Raw genomic sequence first — 23,563 nt, forward strand, 5'->3', positions numbered from 1 at the left:
ACAAAGGAAAAGGATAATCAACTAGAGAATGAAATCCTTCTAAATAAGGTTGCATATCAAATGACACCTAAGGGAAATGAAGAAATAATGAAGCGGGTTCAAGAGTTGTTAGATAAAGGGTTGATAAGAGAGATCGTGAGCCCATGTGTTTGGCCTATGGTACTATGTCCAAATAAGGGTGGAGAGTGGAGGATGTGTAAAAGTTCCAGAGCAATCAAGAAGGATAAACAACCATTTTCTTGGACAATAACAATAGAGGAAAGTTTCCAGCTATTGAAGAAGAAGATCACTGAGAATTCAGTGTTGAAGTTGCTTGAATTCAGTTTTTCCAAGTAAGATGTGATGCCAGTGTTGAACATAAGTTTGATGGAAATACCGAAGTGGTAAATAGAAGTCTTAGAAACATATTGAGAATTCTGGTGGGTTATCATCCCAAGAAAAGGGATCGTGTATTAGCTCAATTTGATTTCACATATAATGATTCACCAAGTAGGAGCAATGGGAAAATTCCATTTCATATTTTGTATGCGATGCATCCTAGGGGAGTTTGTGAACTTCGATATTTGGGAAGAATGGAACAAAGAAGTGTTGGTAGGGAAATTACTTCATTTTTAACCCCTTTTCCCTTCAAAACCATAACCTTAGACCTCTGTTTTAACCTTGTAAACCTCCCTATTCCTGCACTAGTCCAAGAATTGTGCCTTTTCCTGCACTAGCTTTGTATTTCATGTTTAAGGGTTACAAATGTGCTTAATTAATCATTTTCATAGATTTTGTACCTTTAATAATCTTTGCAACTAATATTTCTCTTCCTAAATTATTTTATAGGAAATGTATTGATCATCTCGTTAGCATGGTCAAGTGCATTTAGGATCCCTGCATCACTAGCGAACCCTTAATTGTCGTGACAAATCACCACCTCATGTAGACATCGTGTTCCAGAACGATCAAATCGACTTGGGCTCGAAGCAGAGAGGAAATTCAGGGATATGGTGGAGATTGGGTTGTCATCCGAGTACTTATATTAGCGTTTTGTTATAGCTGAAAGGCTTAGTATGAATTGTTAATATTATTTTGTTATAGCCGAAAGGCTCAAATTGGAATGTTTGATGTAATTTGGTACGACCACAGGCCTGAATGAATGTATAAAATATAGGATTCAGATATAAAATAGTAGCGAGTGATAGATATAGAAAGGATATTGTAATTTCATTTTTATTTAATTTTGTTGGTATCACCCTTGTTCTGGGCTGGATTTGGACTCATGATGTACATTTTCTGATTATTAATAGAAAGGGACCGTGCCATGATTTCTTAATATTGCACTGTAATTATGTGTTGATGTGTTAATTAAAGAGCTGAAACTTTAAGTTTCCTAAATAGGGAAACAAGCTGGTTGGCTAGGGCCTAGCCAACCCAGCTCCTTTTCCCTCATGCTCTTATTTTCTGATTAAGGTGTGTTAATTTCGTTTAATTCAAAGTGTGAAGTAAATAGATGCTTTTATTCTCCTGCAATGTTTAGATCTGATTTCATCGCTGTGTGATGGATCTTTGGTGTGCATGCTTGATTGAGTTTAATTTTATAATTTATGTTCTTCGAAGTTTAATCTTGTTTCTTCCTCGATCGTGCAAGTACGCATTCCTACACTAGTGCATTTACAGTTTTGCAGGTTGATTTTGTTGGTTCATTACAGTAATATTATATTATTCTTATATGATTGATGAGCCTTAATGCTATTCTATAGTGTGTGATTTCATTCCAAAGTATTCTTGATATCTCAAACTAAATATGATTTTGGTAATTTCTAACTGAACGTCGTTGTGACACACTAATCTGTACCTCTACTTCATACTATTTAGGAAAGATAAGACTTTACGTGTAATTATTCTTAAAGAGAATATTTCTGAGTTAAGAAGGTTATGAATGCAGATTAGTTCATGTGAATAACTATTACAAGATTGAAGGTTGTTGTCACAATTAGATGATCTCTCTAGATTGCATGAAGTTCCTTGATTAAAGAAGAGTGCACTTTGACTTTGGAGATTACTTATTATTTTAGATATTAAGATTGGTTGAAGCATCTTTTGGTTTGATGATCCATGTGGATATTGGTGGCCACACGCCAAGTCCACTTGGACCCCCACCATTGTTTCTTTCAGCTTTTCAGTTGCCTTAATTGTAGCACAGTGTACTATTTTTGGCAATTTTTCGATTCTGGAGCCGTTTTGAGGCCCTGAACGACGTTTTTTGGGAAAACGGGAAGAAAAATTGGTCCACAGACCATGTTTCTCTTTCCAAATTTTTAGTTCTCGAATAGATATTTCTAACGAGATATTGTGCACATCAAATGGAGATCTTATGCCAAAGTTACGACCCCGGGAAATTGATGTACCAATTTACCCAAACGGGGCCCATAGTTTGACGTTTCATCTTCTAGGGTTAGGTTTTTGGATGTTTAGGGTTTTCCATTGTTTCTCAACAATAAATAGGCCTTTGAGCCTCATTGTAACACAGTTTAGAGGCATGTAGCCACCACATTGCTTCTCAGAGATAAGCTACCATTGCCCTAGCTAGTTTATTTCCATTTCCGTTTGTAAGCATATTTCAGTGTTTTATAGTAATGAAATGAAGTATTATTTCTTCTGCATCTCTATATGTATGTTCCTATTTAAATCTAGATCAGTGGTATCAGAGCGGTCTGCTCTTTCTTTGTCTTTCTTTGCATGTCCCCCATGAGGTCGGGATATAAGGAGTTAGGGCTTGAACTAGTCAAACCTTTGCAAGACCAGCCTGACAAAGCCCGATGACCTCCCATGGTGAATGAAAAGAAAGATGAGGGGGCAGGAGATCCTATCAAAATCTTGCTCGAAGAGGCCCTCGAGCGACAAAGGAACGTGATGATGGACAAATTTTCCTAGATCATTTAGCGGCTACCCAGGGGCGACACATCTACTTCCAGCAACTACTCTGGAAGCGCCACACCCTTTAAGGTACAAGTTAACTTTGGCATTCCCATATTTAAGGGTCAGATAAATGCGGACGCCTTAGATAAATGGTTAAATCTGCTAGAAGGGTATTTTCTTGTTCATGATTTTTCCGATAGGGAAAATATTACTTTCGCTCTTCTCAAATCCGCCCCCCACATCAAGGACTGGTGGGAAACCTATTGCAAGTAGAAGGATGAAAGTGCGGCCTCACAATTTTTAGCCACAGCCACTTGGAATTCATTGCAGATTGCCATCAAGGAGCAGTACTACCCTGTAGGAAGCTATGAGGATCAATACATAAAGTGGACCATGCTGCGGCAGGGAAGGGACCAAGACGTGATGGAGTTTACCAATATTTTCTATACCCTTCGCACAAAGTTGGGTATCAAGGATTCAGAGCAGCATTTGGTACTCAAATACCGCGACTACCTGCACAAGTACATCCACGAAGAAATAGAAATCCTGAACATCTCCTCACTTGGCACGACATACCGATATGCCGTCAAGATCGAGAAAAAATTTAAACAGAAGAAGTGAGACTTTCGATTTGAGAATTCAAAGCAAAGGAAAGGTGCCCCCAAACCGCAAAACAAAAGACAAAGCTAAGGTGGGGTGGCCCAAGACAACCCGCTAAATCTATAAGCAAAGAACAACGTAGCGGAGATGAAAAAGGACACGAGAAAGTGGTGTGAGTTCCATAAGAGCTCCACTCACAACATAAGTGAGCGTTAGGCCAAGAAGTCACTGGTGGATGAGCTAAAGATTTTAGAATCAGATGCATGTTCCGACTCTGAGTTAGAACCTGAAAAGGGGAATGACAAAGGGAACCAGATTATTGATGCAGAGCCCAGCACCAGTGTTGCCCCCACGAAGATCCAGAAGGAGGAACCTGAAGATACAGAGGAGGAGGAGCATCTCTTCCACTCCCAGATGTGGGTAAAGGGCTCCTCGCTACAATTAATTGTCAACAACGGGAGCCAAAAGAACCTCATTTCAGTAGAGGTCGTGGAGTCACTGGGCTTACTGACCATAACACATCCACAACTGTACACCATCGGGTGGCTTCACCAAGGATGGGATCTTTGGGTAAGCCAGCAGTGTTTCCTTCCATACAACATCAAGCCCTTCACGGATGAGGTATTGTGTGACGTTGCTCCCCTTGATGTTTTTGATGTATTATTAGGACAACCATACTTGTGGAAGCGACATGCTATGTATGAGTCAAGGCCCTGTGCTGTTATTTTTACTTTGGGAAATAAGTTGTACAGGATACCGGAGGTAGCATTGCCTACCGCCATCTCTTTGGTTACTGTAAAACAATTCAGTAAGCTCATTTCCAAAACTAGGAAATTTGTTTTCCTGATGAGACACCCTTAAGGAAAGAAGAAGACGGTGACCACGACCTCCAGATAGGGCCCTTCTGTATGACAACTACAGATGGACAAGGTCGTGGAGGAGTATGAGGACATCTTCACCTCCCTCGCAGGGGTTCCTCTGCACTGTCAAGTCAAGCACTCCGTCGATCTAACCCCAGGTGCATTGCTACCCAATGGAACAATCTATCAACGCTCCATTCTGGAGAATGATGAAATCAAGAGGTAGATTTAGGAGCTGTTACAGAAAGGTCACATCCGTCTGAGTTTAGCGCCCTGTGGGAGCCCGATCGTGTTGGTATAGAAGAAGGATGGGACTTGGAGACTCTGTATTGACTATCCGGCACTGAACAAGACCACTGTCCATAATAGGTACCCAATCCCATGGATTGATGACCTCCTGTACCAACTGAAGGGGGGAAAATATTCCAGCAAAATTGATTTTAAGTCAGGATATCACCAATTACCAATCAAACCCTCCGATGTGTGGAAGACTGCCTTCAAATCCAAGGAGGGCCTTTTTGAATGGTTGGTTATGCCTTTCGGATTAACGAATCCTCCTGCGACCTTCATGAGGTTGATGGTTGAAATCATGTGGCCAGTTACCAAATCATTTTAGTGGTATACTTGGATGACATCCTGATCTTCAGCCAGAGTTGGGAAGAGAAACTTCACCACATCCGACATGTTCTCCAAACACTACGGCAACACAAGTTATGTGCCAATTTGGAGAATGCACTTTTGGCATGACCCAAGTTCAGTATCTGGGATACATTATTGATGAATGTGGGGTGCATGTGGATCCATCCAAGATCCAAGTCATTTAGGATTGGCCATCTCCAACCACTCTAACAGAGCTCCCAACTTTCTAGGTCTTGCCAATTTCTACAACAAGTTCGTGTTGGGATTTTCTCATGTCACTTGGCCCTTGATTCAAGTCAAGAGGGAGGAGTGAAATAAAAATTATTTTGGTCTGAATCTCAACAAAAGGCATTCATAGAGTTGAAATATCACCTCTGCTCATCACCAATGCTTGCATTACCAGACTTGCAACAACCATTTGAGATCAAGATAAATGCCTCTGACTATGCTATTGGGGTAGTCCTTACTCAACATGGGCGTCCAGTGGCATATCACTGTGAGACACCTTCAGACACAATACAGAAGTATCCCACTTATGACAAAGAGATGTATTCCATTGTGAAAGCCTGCCGACAATGGAAGCATTATATTTTTGGGAAGGAAACGGTCATCCACATAATCCACCAACCCATGCAATTCATACAGAAGCAAGGGAAGTTGCAGAATGATCGCCATCAGAGGTGGTCCACATACCTGCAACAATTCCATTTGAATATCAAGTATAGGCAGGGAAACACAAATAATATTGCATATTGCCTCAGTTGACCACCGATCACAGCGTTAACCACCGTGCTCAACTCTTGTGGGCACGAGACTTCTGATTGGCCACTTCTCTACAAAAGCGACCCAAAATTCAGCCACACATACCAGACACTCTTAGAGCGTCAGCAAGTTCCAGATTTTCACCTCTAGGATGCGTTGTTATGCCACCTGGGTCACCTTTGTGTTCCTTCAAGCGAGCATACCAAGATGCTTTGGGAAGCATACTACAGTCAGGTTGCTATGCATTTCGGGGTTGAGAAAACGGTGGCAGTACTACAGAAGTATTTCTATTGGCTGAATCTTCAACAGGATGTTAGGAAGTACATCAGATCATGCATTGCCTGTGCCATTGCCAAACCGACCATCAAGACGTAAGGCCTCTATACCCCGCTACCTACCCCTAGTCAACCTTGGGAATCCATTTGCATGGATTACATGTCGGTCCTTCCTTCTACTAAGCATGGAAACGACTATGTTTTTGTGTTTTTCGATAGGTTCTCGAAGATGGCCATTATGGCGGCCCGCAAGAAGAATGTCACAGCAGAAGCGACTACTAAACTCTTCTTTGAACGAGTGTGGGTACACTTTGGGATCCCACAGTCTATCATCTCATATCGGGACAACAGGTTCCTCAGTACATTTTGGTCTAATCTCTGGTCGATGTTGGACGCCAAACTCACTAAGTCCACAGCCTTCCATCCTCAAACTGATGGCCAGACGTAGCTTGTCAACAAGATGATCGTACACATTCTACGCATGTAGAAGTCAAAGAATCCACACGCATGGGACGAGAGCCTCCCCTATGTTTAGCACAACTACAACCGGGCTCTCCACAGCTCGACAGGCCACAACCCTTTTCAGGTGGGCTTGGGATTCCAGCCCCTATGTCCCATTGATGTGCCATGCCATTTGTAGCTAGTCACACAGATTCGGCTTATGTCTAGCCTAAAACAGTTAAGGCAAATAAATTCATTGAGCACATCCAACATATTCTTCAGTAGGTCCACGACATTCTTGAGAAATCAAATTCCAAGTACAAGCATCCACATGATCAACATCGGGTGCCACACAAGTTTCAGGTGGACGACAAAGTCTGGTTGCATTTGAAAAAGGAATGCCTTACCAAAGCCTATCGGAAACTTAGACCACTTCGATATGGTCCTTACACCATTACCAAGGCTGTGGGAGATAGTGCATTTGAGCTTAGCATCCCCCCATTCCTTGGCATGCACCCAATGTTCAATGTGGACCACCTTCGACCATACTTTCCACCATTACTAGACACATTCGACATTGCAAAACATCTCACACCCATAGAGTTAAATCCAGATTGCATGCAACAAGTTGCAACTGATCAGATCATAGACACATACATCAAGCACACTCGCCAGCAGAATATCCAACTATATCGAGTTGTCAAAAGAGGCCAAATCCTTCACCAGGGCAGGTGGCTCACCAGGGACCAAGTTCATCAAAAGTTTCCTAATCTCATGGAGGAACTCAAAGCAATGGGGACCATTGCTTCCTAAGGGGGGAGGAATGACCCAGGTGGATATTGGTGGCCACCCGCCAAGTCCACTTGGACCCCCACCTTTGTTTCTTTCAGCTTTTTAGTTTCCTTAATTGTAGCATAGTTTATTATTTTTAGCAGTTTTTCGGGTCCTGAACTTCCAGAGCTGTTTTGAGGCCCTAAACGATGTTCTTTGGGAAAACTGGGAGCAACATGGGTCCATGGACCGATGTTGCTCTTCCCAAAATTGTAGTTCTTGGATAGATCTTTCTAACAAGATATTGTGTGTGTCAAATGGAGATCGTATGCCAAAGTTATGACCCCAAGAAGTTGATGTACAAATTTGCCCAAACGGGGCCCATAGTTTAGCATTTCATCTTCTAGGGTTAGGTTTTTGGATGTTTATGGTTTTCCATTGTTTCTCAACAATAAATAGGCCTTCAAGCCTCATTGTAACACAGTTTAGAGGCATGTATCTGCCACATATCTTCATAGAGATAAGCTACCATCACCCTAGCTAGTTTATTTTCTGTTTGTAAGCACATTTCAGTATTTTACAGTAATGAAATGAAGTATTATTTCTGTTGTATCTTATATGTATGGTTATATCTGTAATTTGTTGCAGTCCTGTTTAAATACAGATCGTTTGAGGAATTTATTTTGAAGTTTTGTTCACCTTTGCAAGTTCTTTTCCTGAGTTAACACATTCTTTATTTTCTTATAAGAAAGATTGGAAAACTTGGTGCAAGAATTTATGTTCTGGTACAGGAATTGATATCCTGATACAGGAACAAAGTGCTCTAGTCCTGAGGCTTAGAGCTCCTGCATGAAGACATAAATCTTCAGTACAAGTGTAAAATATACTTCCAGTACCTCAACTTTGTTCTGGTACTAGTGCAAGTAGATTGCAGAAGTAAAGGAATAATAGCTTAGTGCAGGAAGAAAAATCTATAAGAAGTTAGATATCTTCAAGGGTGCAAATATTAACCTAGCACATAACTATTGATTGATTGCAAGAAGTTTGAGAGTTCCTTTCATTTGTTTTCCCATAAGAGTACTTTCTTTACCATTCTAGCACTAGAATACCTTTGGTGTAAATTCCCGGGTGATCTTTTCCTTTTTCTGCAAGATTACAATTAAAGAAGTAGTAATAGAGTTTGGAAAAGTTCATATCATTTCTGGAATTTCCTGTGCTTCGTCTCTAAGTTTAAGAAACCCCCAGGTTGACAATTAAGTGTTGAAGGAGTCTGCCTAACTGCAATTCTTGCACCCAACATTTTGGCATTGTTGCTAGGGAGGAGATTTGAAATTGGTAAGAACTTTCCAATTTATGGAATAAGGGTAAGTCTGTTATTATTTTTCTGCAGTATGCTTCTATTGTTTTGAGGATTTTACGAATGTTGATTTTTTTTCATTGCAGCAATTAACATATTCTTTTTCTTTATAAGAACTTGAATTTTTTCTTTTGGATTTTTTTTTTTTAAATGAATGCCTAAGAAAGGTAGGGGTCTGAAGCCCAATAAGGGCCAACAAAATACTGAAAAATATGAAGACTCTTCTCATATTAGACCTTCTTTTGCAGGTACAAAGTCCAAGCAAACCTAGACTCATCACGCCGGAACAGTCTACTTGGATTCTGGAAACAGTGATTCAGGTGTGACACAACCCAAAAAGGGGAAGGAGGCTAATCGTGGTCAGAAAGTTCAATTCAGCATTAGTCAACCTTCACCTTCTAGAAGTGGCCTGATTGGAGGCAAAAAAATGGCTGATCATGAACACCATGCAGAGGGGACTAGCGAGAACCAAGTAAATGAAGAGCATTCTACCTTTAGATTTCCAATAGTGAACTCAGAAGAGAATGTAAAAATGAAGAATATTTCACCTTCATCTCTTCCACACTTTCATGGTAAGGTGCACGAAGACCCAGATTCATTTCTTTTTGAGTTTGATATATTGTGTCAGAGTTATGAGTATTCTTTTGATGCCTAGAAATTAAAGTTGTTTCTTGCAACCCTTAAGGATTCAACCTTGCGCTGATTCATGGGACTAGGAGGAAACAATGTTAGTTCTTGGGACCAAATGAAGAGGGTATTTTTGAATAAATATCAAGAATATTGTAAAACTAGAGAAATTCAAGACGAGATCTTCACCATTGTACGCGGTGATGATAAGACTTTGGAGGATTACTTAGAGATATTTTTGTATAAACTCCAAAGGTCCAAAAACAAATTTGATTTAAGTACTATTCGAACCTTGTTCATACAAGGACTTACTGAGGATTCTAGACATAATCTGAATTTTTTAGGACAAGGAGACATTGCTCAGAAAACTTTTGAACAAATCTATGACTTGTGCAGGAAGTTCTCCAGAAATTAATCTAGATCCACTAGAGGAGGTCGAAGAAAAACTAACAAATTGGGATCTACAGATGCTATGATCATTGGCTTGGAGAATAAAATGGACAACATGAAAATTGAAATAATGAATATTGTTAGCAAACAAATAGATTCTTTGCATCCTTTACGAGAGTGTCCTGTTGATATGAAAAGTGCTAATAAATGTGTTATTTGTGTAGAGAACCATGCCACCGAGGAGTGCCCCTCCATACCTAGATTAAAATTTGTACTTGAAGGAGAGCATTCTGAACCTGAGCCATTACATGCCATGGGAGCATGAAGAAACTAGCCACATGTAAGTGCCGGTATGGCTCATGAACTGCATTTTTATGGCTAAAATGCACCTCCATATTCCTATTATAATAATAACATTCACTCTCAACATTGGTATCACAGGAATCATTTTCATCATGGATAATCCTCTCAACCTTGGAAACAAGGATGGAGAGGGCCAAACCATTCATATCATTCCTATCCCACTCAAATGCCATCATATCCTCCTTCCTATGCACCACACCATATGTCATAACCATATTTTCCCTCTCTACCTTAGCAAATTCAATCAATGCCACCATTGCCTTTGCCACCACCATTTATAACACCTCAACTACCTGCTCAACTGGTACCGAGTCCTAATAATAAGGCAGTACAAGTGATTCATTTGGTTGGATCGTCCCCTCTTCCTACCTATCAAACCCCATCGATTGGGATAAATGAGCTTCAATAGAGATCTGGAAGGGTAGTTAAACCAAAAAAACAAAACAGTCCACGGTGATTATTGAAGAGAAAAATGAGGAGCTAACTCCTAATCATTTGAAAAACAATGTCACCCTTCAGCCCATTCCAGTACCTTCGGATTCACCATCTTCTTCAAACCAACCCCCGATCCAGAGCGGTTGGTCATGGAGAAGAGTGGCCTCGAGTCCAGTCTAGCTTATGAATTAAGGAATCTTTGTATAAAGGTCCCTTTCACTTAGGCTATCCGAGAAATTCCCATCTATACAAATATCATTTGGGATTTATGTCTTAAAAAGCTAGGGAGGAAGAGAGTAGAACCTCGTACCATTCAGTTTTTTGGTAGAGAAGCTGAGTTGATGACAAGATGCGTATCAATGGAGAAATACACAGATCCTAGAAACCCAGTTGTTTCTGTCTAGATATGTGATATCCTTATCCCTAATGTATTAATAGACCTGGGGGCGGTCATCAATGTAATGACCGGGCAAACCATGGAACAACTTGGGTTGGGCCATATTCGTCCTACACCCACAATGCTTGAACTTGCAGACAGATTTAAAATCAAGCCTGATGGATTATTGGACGATGTGGTTGTCTCTATATATTCATGGGAATACCCCGCAAATGTCATTGTGCTTCAGCCAAAGAATCCAGTGGCTGGACATCCTTTGATTCTGGGACAACCATGGCTTGCCACGATTGATGCTTATATTGGATGTCGCTCCGGTGATATGTACATTTCACATGGAGACTCCAGGAAAACGATTACCTTATACCCACCTGCTAGATCTATTTGGGAACTCAAAGGATACCTTATGGTTAGATTATGACAATAGTGATGAGGAGACCCGACCCAAGATGGTGAATTACAATATTTCTTGAACAATCTAGACACTATGCCTATTTTTGATACACTTCATCAGATCTTTAGTATGGATTTTCAAGAAAACTCTGATTCCCAACCTTCCTTATCCCATACACTGGCATCATCATCCTATACTCTTGAGCCTGAGACCACTCTTGTCGAAATTAGTCCAGGAAAATCTTTACACATTAGTTCAGACCTGGATTCATCTGAGCAAGAGAAACTTGTTACATTGTTGCGAGATCATTTGGATGCATTTGCTTGGATTTATGAAGACATGAAAGGCATTCCTCCTAAGACTTGTACTCATCATATCTATATCCAGGAGGGAGCCCAGCCTGTCCAACAAACCCAGAGACGAATGAATCCTAGACTAAGAGATATTGTTAAGGAGGAACTACAAAAACTCTTAGATGCTAATTTCATCTACCCCATTTCTGACAGTCAATGGGTCTCTCCATTAGTGATAGTCCCTAAGAAAGATGGGAGATGGCGTATTTTCATTTACTATCCAGAATTAAACAAAGCCATTCTCAAGGATTACTTTCCCCTTCCTTTCATTGATCAGGTGCTAGATACCCTTGTCAGTAAAAAGTACTTTTCATTTTTCGATGGCTTCAATGGATATAACCAAATGCTGATCGCACCCTCAGATCAAGACAAAACTATCCTTACATGCCCTTGGGGTACATTTTCGTACCGAGTTCTTCCTTTTGGTTGTGTAATGCACCCGCTACCTTTCAAAGGGTTTTGCTAGCTATTTTTGCTAATCTTGAATGTGTTGAGATTTATATGGATGACTTTTCCGTGTTTGGTAACTCATTTGATGGAGTTCTTAAAAATATAGAAAAAGCTTTTTTATGTTGCCAAGAGGCCCATCTTGCTTTGAGTGATAAAAAAAGTAGATTAATGTGCACAGGAGTGGTTCTTGGTCATTTGGTTTCTGACAAAGGTATTCAGGTGGACCCCGCTAAAATTGAAATCGTTATTCATCTACTTGCACCTAAAACCCAAAGGGAAGTGAGAGGTTTCTTGGGACATGATGGTTATTACCGGAGATTCATTGAAATTTTTTCCAAGATTGCTACCCCCCTTTTTGATTACTAGCTAAGGATAGTGAATTCACTTGGTCCACGGCTTGCCAACAGTCGTTTGAAACATTGAAGGAAAAAATAGTACAGGAACCAGTTTTGAGAGGACCAAACTGGTCCCTGCCATTTCTTATTTCCTCCGATGCTTCAAACACTACTATTGGCGCAACCTTAGGACAAGAGGAGAATAAACAGTCCTGTGCTATTTACTACACTAGTAAAAATTTGTCACTTGCCGAATTTAACTATACAGTGATTAAGAAAGAATTTTTAGCCGTTATTTTTGCTATTAATAAATTTAGACATTATATTACAGGATATGAATTTTATGTGCATACTAATCATTCTGCTATAAGATATTTAATGAATGAACCTTTAACTAGCGGTAGAGTGACTAGGTGGTTGCTTATATTACAGGAATTCAATGTTACAATTATTGATAGACCAGGAAAGTCTAATGTTGGAGTTGATTACCTTTCTAGATTAACCAATCCTAGTGAAGTAATTCCTGTTGATGATGATTTCCCTGACAAGAATCTTTTTGCTATGTCAGAAAAATATCCATGTTTTGCTAACATAAGCAACTATTTAATCACCGGAAAGACACCACCTCACTTATCCGCTCATGAAAAGTGGAATATTATTCAGAAAGATGCTTCATATTCTTGGATACAAGGAGACCTCTTTTACACTGGACCAAATTTTGTTATTCATAGATGTGTAATAGAGGAAGAAATGTTTGATATTTTAAAATTTTCCCATGATGAACCTTGCAATGGCCACTTCGTTGACAAGCGAATTGCATATAAAATTCTATGCACTGGCTATTTTTGGCCTTCTTTGTTTAAGGATGGAAAGCAATATGTTAGGCATTGTGATAACTGTCAACGAATGGGTCAACCTGTTCAAGCCAATGAAATGACTTTATGTCCTCAAGTCATGATTGAGCCCCTTGAAAAATGGGCTACTGATTTTGTAGGACCCATAAACTCCACATCTTTAAATAAAAATCATATCTTGGTTTGTACTAATTTTTTTACTAAATTGGTAGAGGCTAAAGCTGTTTCTTTTGTCATTGAAAAAGAAGTTGTTGATTTTTTGTTCAATGAAATTTTTACTAGATTTGGTGTTCCTAGAGAAATTGTTTCTGACAATGGACCGCAGTTTGTTTCTAACTAGGTATAGGAAGTCATGAATCAGTACAAGATTCAACATAGGAAATCTACACCATACCACCCACAAGCAAATGGCTAGGTGGAATCCAGAAATAAGTTGATCGAATCCATCCTCACCAAAGCAGTAAACATGCACAGGAAGGATTGGGCTAGCCGATTTCCTGAAGCCTTATGGGCTTATCAAACAACTTGGAGGAATAGCATGGGGCATACACCATATGAGCTAGTGTATGGAAAACAAGTCCTTTTGCTGATTGAATTTCAGATAAAGACTTTTAGAACTTCAGTTTAGTTGGGTCTAGATCTCTCAGAAGCACAACAACAATGTCTATTGCAGCTAAACAAGTTGGATGAATTTCGAAGGGATGATGTTCAACATAATTTTTTGGTGTAGCAGAAATGCAAGAAGTGGCATGACAAGTTTATTAGGAAGAAACAATTCCAACCAGGTGATTGGGTACTTCTCTATGACTCTAGATTTAAAAATTTTGAAGGGAAGTTCCATACTTGTTGGATGGGACCATATGAGGTGATTCAAGTTTTCAACAATGGGTCTATAGAAGCCAAAACTATCGAGGGGCGAGATTCAGTTTTCCTTGTGAATGGGAATAGGCTTAAAGTGTATTTTCAACTCATCACAAAGGAAGACTTCATGTAGCAAGTGTAGAAAGTGTAGCAACTGTTTGAACTTTAGTTAGTAGGTGGCTATGCCAACCTATTGTAATCTTATTTCTTCTCTCTTGAAATAAAATTTAAAGAAAATCAATTTTTTTTTATATAATAATTAAAAGAAAAAACTAAAAAGAAAAAGAAAAAGGAAAAAAAATTCCCTGTGATTGTGAAAATCAGTTCTACTGACATGATTGCAGAAGGATTAACCTAAAAACCATCTTTCTCGTAGGAAGTTCAGTTCTAATAAAATGGGAATGTTGCTTGATCTCTAGATGTGTTAACTGCCACCATGAAGAAGCAGGTTCAAGTACAAGAACTAGGCCCTTATCCAAGTTTGGGATAGATGGCTCATAAATTTTTATTTAGGAAACACTCAATTCTCGTTGCATTTATTTTATGGATCAGAACTATACAGGAAGATGTCAGGTGAAATTCTGCCCTTCTTCTATTCCCTTTTTCTTAAAATAAAAATCCCCTTATTTTTTTCTTTTTATCCCATAAAGTTTACCATCCCTTTCTTCAAAGAAATTTTCCCTATCCGGTTTCGTATTTCCCTCTTTTCCCTTGAAAATTCTTCCCTAAAATCCCTTTTTCGATTTATTCCTCTTGGTGGTTTTTCTCTTGAATTTCGTGTCGTAATTTCCTTCCCATTATAAAAACTTTCCCTTTTTCCCACTGCTTTTTTCCCCCTCATGGATCGATTACAGGTTCTGATGCAAACTCACAAATCAGATTGAAAGGCATATGTCAACACCAAATAATGGCAAATAAAACCTCTTTTGTATATTCAAAAAATTCTTTAATCCAACCTATGAATTATATCCTATCAGAATTTTCTTTTGGTTCCTATTATGCTGCAAATATCCCTGGTGTAGGAATGTGTGTTCGAGTGCAAGCAAGCTCGGTGCAGGCATGGGTAGTGCAAGCATTTCTGAAGTGAAAGCATGCTCAATGTAGGTATGGTTGATGCAAGCACATCCAATACAGGCACATTTAGTACAGGAATGCTCACTACTAAGCGTGCTCAGTTTAAAAACACATGTTTTGGTGCAGCAACAACTAGTGAAAAAATGCACATTGAAGCTTATCTTTTACTTCATGAAATTTTGTACAGGTAGAACAAATGTACCACTTGCAGATCATGGCATTCAGTTTGTATTATGATTAACACTTTTTTTTATTATTTACCAAATTTGGAAGAAATATTTTAAGTACAAAGATATTTTAGGTTATGAAATCTTATCTTTTTAATGGGTACTAAGTACACCTTATGTGAGATCATGGAGTAAATTCGGGATGGTACAATTCTTTCGAAATTCAATACTTACCTTCCCTTGAAAAAATCATCACCTCATAATAATGGTCTTACTCCATATCCAACCTTGCATGACTATTATGTGGAATTATTATCTAAATCGTTGCCTCTTCCAATCATCATCGCTTTCCTGTACTTGAACCAATTCGCATTCACATTCATGTAATTTTAATGATGAAGAATGACCTTTCGGGAAATGGTTAATATAATGGCAGGTGTATAGCTCGATCATCATTTGAGTTATTTTTGTTGTAATATCTTTTTAAAACTTGAGATAGAGATTAGGTGAGTTCGAATAGACATGATGCCTGTAAGGATTGAGCCACGATCCATACAAGAGATGGAACATATAGTTGAGTACAAGAATAGTCTTGTAATATTGTAAGAACCGGGTTTCTCCCATTTCTGCAGAAATTCGATGGATTTGACTTAGCTGTGGCAATAGCATTCGCTCAGACCTTTGATGGAAGCCGAGCCAAGTTTGGTTCATTAGAATTTGCAGTTACAGAAGAATTCATATCTCAGGCTACAAGCTTACCAACTGTAGGGGAGCAATGGTTCAAGAAGGACAAGTTAGAAAAGAAACCGTGGCACTGGTTTGTGGTTAACCTAAAGCAGAAGGTGGACTGGAAGAACGGCCTCGAGTGGAACGCTATGATCGAAAAGTGGAAGGAACTCCTATATGTGTTGCAGAAGTTCCTTACTTGCGAGGGCTGCTACTCACTAACTTTCCTCTATCACATACGCCTACTCTTTCACTTTGAGTCTGGTAAGCTCATCAATTTCTCATATTATTTGCTCAAAAGTTTAGAAAAGATGGCCAAAGGGGTTTAGAAAGGAAAGTCCAGTCAGGTCGCATATAAATTATATCACCACAGACTGATCACAATCTTAATTAAGAAAGAGCTGGAAGCTAGAAATGTGACATGGGAGGAATTCTTGAAAGAGTTTCAGGGGCGGAGAACAGAGAAGTTGAATCAAAAGAAAAGTGCAGAAAATCCGACTCAAAAGAAGAGAGTAGAAAAGTAGGCTCAGGAGAAGAGTCCAGGGAAGTCGGATCAGAAGAGGAGTGCAGGCAAGAATGAGAAATCAGAAATGATGACCCTGCATCCTACCGAGACTAGGAGGTCGGTCAGGAGAAGGATTGCCTCTTTGAAGGCGGGTCATGTTCAGGTGACCTCTTCGATACTATTAGATGACTCACCACCTACTTCACCAAGTAAAGATAATATTTCAGTTCTTGTTGAGGCAACAACTCATACAGTGGTTCATGGTGACTATGTGGAGAAGGAAGATGGCACACCCTTGTTGGTCCTCTTTGGTAGGATGAAGAAAAGAAAAGTGATGTCGAGTGTAAGCAAGAATTTGATAGAGGGTCAGATGGCTGACAAGATACAGGGTATTGAACCCCTCAATGATTTTAAAGAGTAGGGTACTGAAACCCTTAGGAAGATGGATGAGCAAGGTACTGAAACCCTTGGTGCGAATGACGAGCAGGGTATTGAAACCCTTAATGATTTTGAAGAACAGGGTACTGAAGCCCCTCGTGAGATGGATGAGAATGGTATTGAAGCCCTTAATGAATTTGAGGAGTAGGGTACTGAAATCCCTGGTAGATTGGATGAGCAGGGTACTGAAACCCCTGACAAAGTAAAAATACAAGGCACTGAGACCCTTAGTGACATTGAGACTCTGGGTGTTGAAAATCTTGATGATATTGCAATGTAGGAACTAAAAGGTGGCTAGGATAATCTCGACCTTGATGATGAAGGCACATGTCTGGAATTGACTGCCAAGAAGTCCGCGCCAAAGGATTTGGGAATGGAGAACTCCACCCTCTATTTGAACAGTTGAATAGAAGAGCTCAAGCAACATGTTTACGGTTGGAGGTATTAAACCAATCCATGAAAGAGGAGAGTACAGTGCAAAAATGAGCAAACGAAGAGTTGGAAGGAGAGGTGAAGGAGCAGAAAAGACAAGTTAATATATGGAAATATCAGGCCTCGAACTGTTATGAATGTCTTAAAAAGGTGACCAACAAACTAAAGAAGGCTTGAAGCAGGAAGGCAAAGACAGTGAAAGTAGGGATTAACTTATAAGTTCAGAATTGGAGGGAGCCTCCTCTGTTTTGGTTTTTTTGCAGCAGGTAAAGGTTGTGTGAGGAAGCACAATAGCTTAAGGAGGGGACGATATTGGTAGACTAAATTGCTTAGTTTTTAACCCCTTTTCCCTTCAAAACCATAACGTTAGACCTCTGTTTTAACCTTGAAAACTCCCTATTCCTACACTAGTCCAAGAATCGTGCCTTTTTCTGCACTAGCTTTGTATTCCATGTTTAAGGGTTACGAATGTGCTTAATGAATCATTTTCATAGATTTTTTACCTTTAATAATCTTTGCAGCTAATGTTTCTCTTCCTAAAGTATTTGTTAGGAAATGTATTGATCATTGTTAGCATGGTCGAGTGCAGGTAGGATTCCTTCACTACTGGCGAATCCTTAACTGTCATGACAACTCACCACCTCATGCAGACACCGTGTTCTAGAATGATCAACTCGAGTTAGGCTCAGAGCGGAGATAAAATTCAAGGATATGGTGGATATTGGGTCATCGACCCAGCACTTAGATTAGTGTTTTGTTATAGCTGAAAGGCTTAGTATGAACGGTTATTGTTATTTTGTTATAGCCGAAAGGCTTAGATTGGACTGCTTGATGTAATTTGGTTACGACCATAGGCCTGAATGAATGTATAAAATATAGGATTAAGATAGAAAATGGTAGTGAGCGATAACTATAGAAAGGATATTGTAATTTCGTTCTTCTGTAATTTTGCTGGTATCACCCTCGTTTTGGGTTGTATTCAAACTCATGATGTAAATTTGCTTATTATTAATCGAAAGGGACCACGCCATGATTTCTCAATCTTGCACTAAAATTTTGTGTTGATGTGTTGATTAGAGAGTTGAATCTTTACATTTCCTAAACAGGGAAACGAGATGGTTGGCTAGGGCCCAACCAACCCAACTTGTTTTCCCTCGTGTTCTACTTTTCTGATTAAGGTGTGTTAATTTCGTTTAATGCAAAGTGTGAAGTAAATAGATGCTTTTATTCTCCTGAAAAGTTTAGATCTAATTTCATCGTTGTGTGATGGATCCATGGTGTGCATGCTTGATTGAGTTTAATTTTATAATTTCTTTTCGTTGAAGTTTAATCTCATTTCTTCCTAGATCGTGCAAGTATGCATTCCTACGCTAGTGCATTTACAGTTTTGCAGGTTGATTCTGTTGGTTCATTATAGTAATAGTCTTTTATTCTTATATGATTGATGAGCCTTAATGGGATTCTATAGTGCATGATTTTCATTCCAAAGTATTCTTGATATCTCAAACTAAATATGCTTTTGGTAATTTCAAACTGAATGTCGTTATGACACAATAATCTGTACCTGTACTTCATATTGTTTAGGAAATATCAAACTTTATGTGTAATTATTCTTAAAGAGAATCTTTCTGAGTTAAGAAGGTTATAAATGCAGATCAGTTCGTTTGAATAACTATTACAGGATTGAAGCCTGCTGTCAAAATTAGATGATCTTTCTAGATTACATGAAGAAGTTCCTTGAATAAAGAAGATTGCACTTTGACTTTGGAAATTAATTCTTATTTTAGATATTAAGATTGGTTGAAGCATATTTTGGTTTGAGGAATTTTTTTTGAAGTTATATTCACATTTGCAAGTTCTTTTCCTAAGTTAACACATTCTTTATTTTCTTATAAGAAGGATTGGAAAACTTGGTGCAGGAATTTCTGTTCCAGTACAGGAATCGATATCCTGATATAGGAACAGAGTGCTCTAGCCCTGGCTTCGAGCTCCTGCATGAAGACATAAATCTTTAGTACAAATGTAAAATATACTTCTAGTACCTAAACTTTGTTCTGGTAATAGTGCAAGCACATTGCAGAAGTACAAGAATAATAACTTAGTGTAGGAAGAAAAAACTATAAGAAGTTAGATATCTTCAAGGGTCCAATTATTAACCTGGCACATAACTATACTGAAGAAAAACATAGATTTACATTTTCATTAGTGAATATTGATTGCAAGAAGTTTGAGAGTTCCTTTCATTTATTTTCCTGCAAGAGTACTTTCTTTCACATTCTAGCTAGTGTAAATTGTTGGGTGATATTTTCCTTTTTCTGCAAGATTACAATTAAAGAAGTAGGAATAGAGTTTGGAAAATTTCATTGATCTGAATTTAAATATAGAATTACAAATATAACCATAAGTACAGAGATGCAATAGTAATAACACTTCCTTTGATTATTTTCAAATAATAAAATATGCTTACAAATAGTATGGAAATGAGACTAGATCGACATGGTAGCTTATCTCTGAGAAGAGATGATGTGGCTACATGACTCTGAACTGTGTTACAATGAGGATCAAGGGAATTTTTATTTATTGAACAATAAGAGTAAACCCTAAACAACCAAAACTTGAACCCGAGTAGATGTAACACCAAGAGTTTATGGGCCCCATTGGTGTTAGTTGGACTTCCAACTTCCTAGGGTCGTGACTTGGTCATATTATCTCCATTTGACAAGCATGATACCCCATTGGAAAGATCTCTCGAAGGACTATGAAAAAAGAGAAAAGTTTACCAAAATATTGGTGGTGGTATATTGCCAACAAAACATCATTTAGGGCCTCAAAACGGCTCCGAAAGTTTAGGCCCCAAAAAACTGCTAAAAATAGTAAATTGTGCTACAATTAAGGAAATTGAAAAATCGAAAGAAAAAATGGTGGGGGTCCAAGTGGAATTGGTGGGTGGCCACCAATATCAACCTAGATCATTCCTCCCCCCTTAGGAGGCAATGGTCCCCATTGCATTGAGTTCTTGCATGAGATGAGGAAACTTTTGCTGAACTTGGTCCCTAGTGAGCCACTTACCCTGGTGAAGGAGTTGGCCTACTTTGACAACTTGATACAGTTGGATCCTATGCTAGCAAGTGTGCTTGATCTGCATGTCCATGATCCGATTAATTGCAACTTTTTCCATGTATTCTAGATTTAACTCTGTTGGTGTGAGTTGTTCTGTAATGTCGGATGTGTCTAGTAATGGTGGAAAGTATGGTTGAAGGTGATCCACATTAAACATTGGGTGTAGGCCAAGGAATGGGGGAATCCTGACATCAAAATCATTATCTCCCACAACCTTGGTGATGGTGTATGCACGATATCGGGGTGGGTGAATCATGTGGTGGGGCCTAGCGAGGCGGTCCTTCTACAAATGTAGCCAAACTTTGTCTCCCACCTGGAACTTGTGTGGCACCTGATGTTGATCATGATGCTGCTTGTATTTGGCATTGGTTTTGTCCAATATGTCATGGAACTATTGGCGGATGTGTTGAATATGCTCAATGAAGCTATTTACCTTGTCAGCTTCGGAATGAACATGAGCCGAATCTCCCTGAGTCACTACAACTGGTATGGCCACATCAATGGGACATAGTGGTTGGAATCCCAAGCCCACCTAAAATGGGATGTGGTAGTCGAGTTGTGGAGAGCCCAGTTGTAGCTATGCTGGACATAGGGGAGGCTCTCATCCCATGTGTGTGGATGCTTTGAGTTTTACATGCGCAGAATGTGTATGATCATCCTATTGATGACCTTTGTCTGGCCATCAGTTTGGTGAAGGAAAGTTGTGAACTAGTGAGCTTGGTTTCTAGCATCGACCAGAGACTGGACCAAAATGTACAGATGAACTTGTTGTCCAGATCTGAGATGATAGACTATGGGATCCCAAAGTGTACCCACACCCATTGAAAGAAGAGTTTAGAATTGGCTTCTACTGTGATACTCTTCTTACGGGCCACAATAATGGCCATCTTCGAGAATAAGTCGATGACCACAAAAACACAATCGTTGTCATGCTTAGTATAATGAAGGCCTGACATGTAATCCATGGATATGGATTCCCAAGGTTGACTAGGGGTAGGCAGCTGAGTATAGAGACCTTGCTTCTTGATGGTCAGTTTGGCAATGGCACATGCAGTGCAGGATCTGATGTATTTCCTGACATCTTGTTGAAGATTCAGGAAATATAAATACTTCTGCAATACTACCACTATTTTCTCGACCCTGAAATTCCCAGCGGACCCACTGTAGTGCACTTCCCAAATCATCTTTGCATGCTCACTTGAAGGAACACAAAGATGTCCCATATGGCATAACAACACATCTTGGAGGTGAAAACCTGGAACTTGCTGACCCCCCAAGAGCATATGGTATGTATGGCTGAATTCTAGGTCGCTTTTGTAGAGAAGTGGCAAATCAGAAGTCTCATGCCCACAAGAGTTAAGCACAGTAGTTAACGCCATGATCGGTGGTCAGATGAGGCAGTCTGTAACATTATTTGTGTTTCCCTTCTTGTACTTGATATTCAAATGGAATTGTTGTAGGTATGTGGACCACTTCTAATGGAAATCATTCTGCAACTTCCCTTGCATTTGTATGAATTGTAGGGGTCGGTGGTTTGTGTGGATGATCGTTTCCTTCCCTAAAATGTAATGCTTCCATTGTCGACATGCCTGCACAATGGAATAAATCTCTTTATCATAAGTGGTATACTTCCAAACCGTGTATGAAAGTGTCTCACTGTGATATGCCACTGGATGCCCCTATTGAGTAAAGGTTCCCCCAATAGCATATTAAGAGGCATCTGTCTCAATCTCAAATGGTTGTTGCAAGTCTGGTAATGTGAACACTAGTGTAGAGCAGAGGCGATGTTTCAACTCTGTGAATGCCTTCTGTTGAGATTCAGACCAAAATAAATTTTCTTTCTCTCCTCCTTTGGTGACTTGACTCAAGGGCCAAGTGATATGAGAGAACCCCAACATGAACTTGCGATAGAAATTGGAAAGACCCAGAAATCTATGGAGCTCTATCAAAGTGGTTGCGGCTAGCCAATCCTGAATGACTTGGATCTTGGTTGGATCCACCTGCACCCCCCGTTCATCAATAATGTATCCCATATACTGAACCTAGGTCATGCCAAAATTAAATTTCTCCAAATTGGCACACAACTTGTGTTACCGCAGTGTTTGGAGAGCCTATCGAACGTGGTGGAGATTCTCTTCCCAACTCTGGTTGAAGATCAAGATGTCATCCAAGTATACCACTACAAATGAGTTGGTGAATGGTCGTACGATGTCATCCATGAGCCTCATGAAGGTTGCAGTAGCATTTGTCAACCTGAAAGGCATAACCAACCATTCAAAAAGTCCCTCCTTGGCTTTGAAGGCATTCCTCCACACATCATAGGGTTCGATTGGTACTTGGAGATATCCAAACTTCAAGTCGATCTTGCTAAAATATTTCGCTCCTGTGAGTTGGTCCCGAAGGTCATCAATCCATGGGATCGGTAACATATTCTGGACAGCGATCTTGTTCAGCGCCCGATTGTCAATAGAGAGTCTTCGAGTCCCATCCTTCTTCTGTACCAACACGATCGGGCTCCCACAGGGTGATGAACTTGTCTGAATGTGACCTTTCTGTAGCAACTCCTGAATTTGCCTCTTGATTTCATCGTTCTCCAGAGCGGAGCATTGATAGAATTGTCCATTAGGTAATGACACACTTGGGATCAGATCAATGGAGTGCTTGACCTGACAGTGCAGAGGCACCCCTGTGGTGGAAGTGAAGATGTCCTCGTACTCCTCCACAACCTTGTCCATCTGTTGTTGTCGTGTGGAGGGGCCTTGTCGTGTGGTCATGGCCACTGTCTTCTTCTTTCCTTGAGAGCGTATCACCAGGAAAACAAATTTCCTGATTTTTGAAATTATTTTACTGCATTGTTTTGCAATAACCAGAGAGATAGTACTAGGTGGGGCTACCTTCGGTATCCTGTACAACTTATTTCCTAATGTAACAATAAAAACGCGAGGCCTTGACTCATACACAACATGTTGCTTCCACAAGTATGATTGGCCTAATAATACATCACAAACATCAAGTGAAGCAACATCACATAATACC

Source organism: Pinus tabuliformis, chromosome 7 (genome assembly GCF_031772625.1).
Source record: "Pinus tabuliformis cultivar Carrire ecotype Pingquan chromosome 7, CPIR1, whole genome shotgun sequence".
In the NCBI taxonomy this organism is placed as follows: domain Eukaryota; kingdom Viridiplantae; phylum Streptophyta; class Pinopsida; order Pinales; family Pinaceae; genus Pinus; species Pinus tabuliformis.